General features: G+C 35.6%; 1 pseudogene; it reads right to left on the reverse strand.

Annotated features, from left to right (window-relative positions):
• LOC109850480 lies at positions 4,877-7,752 on the reverse strand (annotated as a pseudogene).

The raw sequence follows: 8,395 nt of genomic DNA on the forward strand, positions 1-8,395 counted from the left end.
CATTTAGAAACTTTCCCCAAAGTTTCACTATTTTTGGATGAGATTTTATATTTTTAACGAATTTTCAAAACTGCCCAAAACCTGTCAGTATTGCCTATATCAGTTTTCGGTCGACCGATCCGGTCGACCGACAGTGGTTTGTTGAGTTCATACTCGCGGTCGACCGCACCGGTCGACCGAGAGAAAATCCGGTCGACCGAAAATTCTTTTGGTCTTTTTCTTATTTTTAGCTGTTGTAATGGGGTGCTATATATACCCCATTGCTGCTCTTCTTCTCTATCAATCAAGAAATCCAAGTTTACTGTTTAGCAAGATATTAATCACGTTTAAGAGCTGTTTAAGAAGTGTTTCGTTAATCTGTTTTCAAGAGAAAGTTTTCTACAACAAGAAGAGGCTCTCATATTCCATTGGGATCATATTCTTCACTCCTCTTGTTTATTGAGAAGTTTTTTCTAAACTCTTTCCATATAGCTTATTATCTCACTTTCAATTGATTAGCTATATTCATTAAGTTATTTATTGAGTTTTATTCACTTTTATCACACACACTTATTGAGCTTGATATTTCCATATTATATATTGTGGGTTGTGGGGTGTGATTTAGTGAGTGTGAGCTTCATTGTGTTCTCACTTGTTATTTGAGAATAATTTATTGTATTGAACTTTTATTTGTGAGAATCACTTGTAATACACTTGTACACCGAGAGAAGTGTGAGGAGAGAGAGACAGGGTCAAATCCAATAGGAGTGGCGTCGATTGATGAACCTAGGGAGAGGTTATAATCGAACACTGGCTAGGTTCCTACACTTAGTGTGTAAAGTGTGTTTGTTGAGTGATTGTGTAGTGTGAGAGTTTTCGGTGAACTTGTAAACCGAGTGTGTAGAAGTTCCGGCTTTCAAACCGGATTGTGATAGTGGATATCTCCTCGAGGTGAGGAGCGGGGACATAGGTCGTGGGGACCGAACCTCGTGAACATATCGTGTGTTTGTGTTTTGCTTGTCTCATATTTTATTTGTGCATATTCTTATTGTTCTTATTGTTCATATCTATCTCTTGCAAGAACATATTAATCAACATAATTTTAATTGCTATTAATTGGTATTAGATTAGCGTAAGACCCTAATCACCCCCCCCTCCCCCTTTCAGGTGTCCAACAAGGGGCCCGGAGAGTCGCAGGTTGATGGCGATGCATTTTAGCTTCAGCTGTCTATTTAGTTATATTTTCTTTTGAGCTCCATTGTAGACTTTTGTTTAGACATTTGAGAGTTTTATTCTAGAAGTTGTAAAGGTTGTGTGTCTTATTTCCTCTTGTCAGATATTTTGTATTTGGGACTTGTTGCGTATTTCAGTTTACTTATTTCAGACATTTACTTATACTTCAGTATGCTAGATGATGGAATATTAATTTGATCTCTATTATTTTATCTGTTGATTTCTGTATTATCTTTTACTTGCTTTTGTACCTATATTATTTTATCTGTTGATTTCTGTATTATCTTTTACTTGCTTTTGTACCTACACCTTTTATTGACTCTACTAGAGAGTTCTGTATTATCTTTTACTTGCTTTTGTACCTACACCTTTTATTGACTCTACTAGAGAGATAGAAATTGAGATGGTGAAACATGTTATTGCACGGTGTAGTGCATGTCAGGTTTGACATTCTTGGTTTTACGTTGGACTGTAGCCTTGTGTGAACCCAAGGGCGTCACATGATGCAATTTATTGTAGGCATGCATTTATCTTTCATAAGCATAAGCGAGTTCATCAATAGATAAATATTAATTTTTGGAATCGGACTCGCATACCTCACCAGGGCTATCGCCTAGTGGTTGTGTGCTCGATGAAGATGGTCCAATCTCACTTGAAGCAGAAGCCACCGGAATTTGTGGATTTCCTCTAAGATGCCATGATGTGTCTCTATATGTTTCTATAATGTGTAGGCAGTATCAAAATGAGTAAGTTTGTTAGAGATAGATGGTTCAAAAGCTTTAAGCAAAAATTCTAACAACTTGTTCATGGTAAACATATTTTTATCATTATTACTCCACTTAGATTTCTCCAAAGTGAATACAATCTAAGAATAATCAATTATTTTCTATAAACCGATATGTTTAGATCTAACAAATAGTTTAAATCTAACACACCATTGAGCATAAAGAAATTTATTAAATTTTGGAGAAATATTAATAGCATAACCTAAACTAGGTATATCATGCATATTCATGATATAAATGCAAACAAGATAATCAAAAAATTAGATTAGAAAATTACAAAGTGATAATCTTTGACTTTAGGCGGTTAAGCCACAAATCAAAGAACACCAAGCTCTAATATCAAATGAAAGTACCCTAGAGTGAATAAGGTTATTGCTAATCTAATCTGATTACGATGCTAAATTAATACTTATTAACAATATCCTAGCAATATGATATACACAAGTGATATATGCAAGGATATATAATAAACAATAGACGATATAAACTATAAGACAAAAGGCGATATGAAAATATACACAAGAACAAGTGCGCCAATGCTAAACACAAACAAGTAATATGATCACGAAGTTCAGTCAACCCTCGACCTACATCTCTGCTCCTCACCTCGAGGAGATTCTCCACTAATCACAAATTCACTACACAATCGGTTTTCAAAGCTCATCGAAAACTTTTATAATATACACGATTATTAATCCCACAAGACACTCCTCTAAGTGTTGGTCTACCCATGTCACCTTCCTCAAGTGTTTGGAATTACTACCTCTCCCTAGGCTTTTACAACGAAGCCACTCCTCTTGGAATTGACCTTAGTCTCTCCCAAAGACTCCTCTAAGTGTTCTTGTGTATTATAACGTGTTCTCACAATAAGTGCAAATAAAGATTTCTTCTCTAACAAAGATGAAAACAAAATTTAAGCTCACTCAAGATACACTCTCATAACCTAAATAATATATGAAATACTTAAGCTCAAGTGGTTGTGTGTGTAAACAATGAGTAAATGAAATTAAATTCAATTTAATCAAGTGTATATATGATAATCAAAATATAAAATTAGCTTGAAAATGAGTTTAGAAGACCTTCTCTAAACAAATAGATGTAGAAGAATAAATTTGAGGTTGAACTCCTCAAATCCAAAATTGAAAGCCTTTTTTGTGAAACTTTCTTCACACAAATAAACAAACCAAAACTTAGAAATAAACTAGTGTAAACCCTCTTTAAACTCCTATAACAAACTCTTTTAAAAATTAAGGCTTGAGGGGTATTTATAGCCTTAAAAACAAAGTAGCCAAACTAGCATACTGGTAGATTACCTTTGATCGGTCGACTGATCGAATTTGACCGTTGGCTAATTGCTGGAAAACAATACACTGTAAGTTGACTGATCTTTTGTATCGATCGACTGATGAAAGAGTATTGGTCAATTGATGCTTTGTAGTCAGTTGACTGATTGTTCTGAAAAATCAGACGCTGAAAACTTGTTCTGGTCGGTCGACTGATGTGTTACATCGATCGACTGATGGACTGATATTTCAGTTACAGTTTTTTTTTTTTTTTTTGAAAACTTGATTTTATAAATTTAATTTAACATAACAAAACAACTCCAAAAATAGTAAAATTTTGGAAAACATTTATACACATGAAAATGAACATGTTAGAAAAGAAATTTTTAAAATATCATTTCCCATTTGTGAAAACTCATCATTTTGCAAAACGGTTAGAAATACGAACTTGTTAAAACTTGATTTTGATGAATTCCTTTCAAAAAGTTCTAAGATTCTTTTTAGTGGATTGATAGACTTTAGAAATGATATAAAATAGTATTATTTAGTCTATAATCTAAAAACCATGTAAACTCATAAAACGATGTATAAGCAACAAATGTAAAACAAAAGTGTGTGTATATGATTTGAGCTCTAAGCATAAATAACAGATAAGGTATAAACACCTAAACTACTATAACAAGAAATATGATATTCATTAAACTCGATCTTGGTAGCAGGGATGAAGCGATAATATCGTTGACTTGAATTGCAATGGCTTCATTCCGCTTTTCACCAACCTCCAAGATATCATCATTAAAGCGCAATTCCAACAAACATCCGACAGAGGATCTTTGTGTAGGATACCTAACAATCAAATGCTAACACTCAACAAAAGATGTTAGGAATTGTTTGTTAATCATCAAAACCAGCTTAGATGGTAGGCTCATAAACACGAGTCCTAACATGTAAGTGGGGCCCGTAAATGTGAGCAGTTGCCCATCATGAGAATGATGGGTCTTAGGAGGACGGAAACTACACATGTAGGCTTAGCAATAAGCAAACAAATGAAAGAAAATATAAATAAAAGCGATGGGGCACTTCCATACACCAAAGTTTATCCCTTTTAAACTTTGGTTCTCAAAGTTTTTTCCCAAAAAAAAAATATCCCAAAGCTTCAAGAGAATATAACTTTGATATTCCAAGTATAAATTATTTGTTAATTTTTTCTAAAGTTTTGAGAATTTTGGTTAAAGTTTGGGGTAATAAAGTTAAGTTTTGTTTAATTTTGGTGTATTTTTTGCACAAATACACTTTGAAACATATCAAAATAAAAAATGGAGTTTACCTTGGAAAAAAAAGTTGAAAACAAAAGTAAATTTGTTAGAAAATATGAAAAGCCTCCGCATAGGTAAATATGTTGATTGTATTTTTAGGTCATTTATATTAATTTATTATTTTAATTATATTGATTACATTGACACTCTTTTTGCTTATATTTATTTTAGATATTGTTTGCACTCACTTAGAATTAATAATAAGACATACATCTCGATTGGCTAGTTGCTTCAAAAATTAATTTTGCTTCATGCAACATTTTAATCAAATGAGCAAATAAGCGTAGATTATTCTTTATCATTTCTTCAAAAATCTTCTTACAAGTTTCTTTCTAACCAAACACCAAATAGAATGTTATGTTCTTTTCTCTTTCTTTTCCTTTCTTTTCTCTTTCTCTTTCATTTTCTTTTCTCACCATTTCTCTCAAACCTAACACAGCCGTTAAAAAAAAGACGCCAATACATCAAACAAACAAATCAAATATTAAACTCATAAAACCCAATAAACATACGGCCCCTCATCATTTGAGGCTGCTGATGATAGAGATAGAAATGCTGCACAACTTGTTGAAGTGTCCATTCCTCTTGGTCATCACATTCTTATGCTTCGCTCCCTCCTTGCACCCCTCCTGGCACGACTTCACGAACGACATCGCCGTCTGAATCCACTCGATCGCGTGCCCCTTCGCCTTCGGGTCGTTGACATTATCGTCAAGCGCTGCCGGTAAACAAACCAAAACTTAGAAATAAACTAGTGTAAACCCTCTTTAAACTCCTATAACAAACTCTTTTAAAAATTAAGGCTTGAGGGGTATTTATAGCCTTAAAAACAAAGTAGCCAAACTAGCATACTGGTAGATTACCTTTGATCGGTCGACTGATCGAATTTGACCGTTGGCTAATTGCTGGAAAACAATACACTGTAAGTTGACTGATCTTTTGTATCGATCGACTGATGAAAGAGTATTGGTCAATTGATGCTTTGTAGTCAGTTGACTGATTGTTCTGAAAAATCAGACGCTGAAAACTTGTTCTGGTCGGTCGACTGATGTGTTACATCGATCGACTGATGGACTGATATTTCAGTTACAGTTTTTTTTTTTTTTTTTGAAAACTTGATTTTATAAATTTAATTTAACATAACAAAACAACTCCAAAAATAGTAAAATTTTGGAAAACATTTATACACATGAAAATGAACATGTTAGAAAAGAAATTTTTAAAATATCATTTCCCATTTGTGAAAACTCATCATTTTGCAAAACGGTTAGAAATACGAACTTGTTAAAACTTGATTTTGATGAATTCCTTTCAAAAAGTTCTAAGATTCTTTTTAGTGGATTGATAGACTTTAGAAATGATATAAAATAGTATTATTTAGTCTATAATCTAAAAACCATGTAAACTCATAAAACGATGTATAAGCAACAAATGTAAAACAAAAGTGTGTGTATATGATTTGAGCTCTAAGCATAAATAACAGATAAGGTATAAACACCTAAACTACTATAACAAGAAATATGATATTCATTAAACTCGATCTTGGTAGCAGGGATGAAGCGATAATATCGTTGACTTGAATTGCAATGGCTTCATTCCGCTTTTCACCAACCTCCAAGATATCATCATTAAAGCGCAATTCCAACAAACATCCGACAGAGGATCTTTGTGTAGGATACCTAACAATCAAATGCTAACACTCAACAAAAGATGTTAGGAATTGTTTGTTAATCATCAAAACCAGCTTAGATGGTAGGCTCATAAACACGAGTCCTAACATGTAAGTGGGGCCCGTAAATGTGAGCAGTTGCCCATCATGAGAATGATGGGTCTTAGGAGGACGGAAACTACACATGTAGGCTTAGCAATAAGCAAACAAATGAAAGAAAATATAAATAAAAGCGATGGGGCACTTCCATACACCAAAGTTTATCCCTTTTAAACTTTGGTTCTCAAAGTTTTTTCCCAAAAAAAAAATATCCCAAAGCTTCAAGAGAATATAACTTTGATATTCCAAGTATAAATTATTTGTTAATTTTTTCTAAAGTTTTGAGAATTTTGGTTAAAGTTTGGGGTAATAAAGTTAAGTTTTGTTTAATTTTGGTGTATTTTTTGCACAAATACACTTTGAAACATATCAAAATAAAAAATGGAGTTTACCTTGGAAAAAAAAGTTGAAAACAAAAGTAAATTTGTTAGAAAATATGAAAAGCCTCCGCATAGGTAAATATGTTGATTGTATTTTTAGGTCATTTATATTAATTTATTATTTTAATTATATTGATTACATTGACACTCTTTTTGCTTATATTTATTTTAGATATTGTTTGCACTCACTTAGAATTAATAATAAGACATACATCTCGATTGGCTAGTTGCTTCAAAAATTAATTTTGCTTCATGCAACATTTTAATCAAATGAGCAAATAAGCGTAGATTATTCTTTATCATTTCTTCAAAAATCTTCTTACAAGTTTCTTTCTAACCAAACACCAAATAGAATGTTATGTTCTTTTCTCTTTCTTTTCCTTTCTTTTCTCTTTCTCTTTCATTTTCTTTTCTCACCATTTCTCTCAAACCTAACACAGCCGTTAAAAAAAAGACGCCAATACATCAAACAAACAAATCAAATATTAAACTCATAAAACCCAATAAACATACGGCCCCTCATCATTTGAGGCTGCTGATGATAGAGATAGAAATGCTGCACAACTTGTTGAACGCATCGTCGAGCTGCTCAATCGCCATTATATACTGCTCATTGCAGTCAGTGAGGCACTGCTGCGTGTTGGGCTCGCTCTCCGCCTGGTCCATGGCTCCGGTTATGTACCCGATTGTCTCCCGACGCATCGTCGAGCTGCTCAATCGCCATTATATACTGCTCATTGCAGTCAGTGAGGCACTGCTGCGTGTTGGGCTCGCTCTCCGCCTGGTCCATGGCTCCGGTTATGTACCCGATTGTCTCGGTGGCGTTCTGGTAGGCGAGGCGGATGGTGATGGCGCCGAGCTGCTTGGCGTCCGACTTGTGGGCGAGGGGTTCGGGGGTCAGGGCTTGGATGCAGACGTTGGGGTGGTTGGTCAGTTTGCATGTCGATTCGATTTGATCTGGCCCGGATTGGACTCGGGGAGTGGTTTGCTGGGGCTGGGGCTGTAGTCGGGCTTTTCGCTGTCGTGGGCTGGGCTTGCTGCGGCTCCAATCAGCTTTGTTGTCCGTTTGAAGGGGTAGATTGGGCTGTAGCGGGGATCCTTTACCCAGCGGGCTGGACCGAAGTTGTTGATCATGGCCGCTCGGGGGCTTTAGCAGTATGGATATGGCCAATTCGTTGTTTGGGGACTGCAGCGGGGCTTTACCTGTAGGACTGGGTAGCCGTAAGGGGACTTAACGGTGGCTTGATGGAAGTTGTTTGGGCCGCACGCGGGGCCTATAAGCAGGTGGTAGGGGGCAGCGAACGGGGGTGGTGGCCCACGAGCAGGAGGCAGGCGGTGACGATACGCAAGAGGAAAAGTGAACAGAAGAGAGCAGCGACGGGGTGGAGATCAGCTTTCATTTTGTTTTGTTTTGGTTTACTTTTTCCGGGATGTTTTGTTGTGCGGAAGGGGCTTGTTGTGAGAGGCTTATACTGCTTAGTTTGTTTGTCGGAAGGAGATGTTGAAGGAGTCGGTGGATGGGGAGTGAGATACGGAGGTGTTCCGGTTGTGACTCAGTCTTATGGATGAATGGCACGTAGTACGTGGTAGTATAACGTATAAGAGGATGTTATACATGAAAAAAGAACTACAGTAATCCTGAATTTATTGA

This window comes from Asparagus officinalis, chromosome 7, assembly GCF_001876935.1.
Source record: "Asparagus officinalis chromosome 7, Aspof.V1, whole genome shotgun sequence".
NCBI lineage: Eukaryota > Viridiplantae > Streptophyta > Magnoliopsida > Asparagales > Asparagaceae > Asparagus > Asparagus officinalis.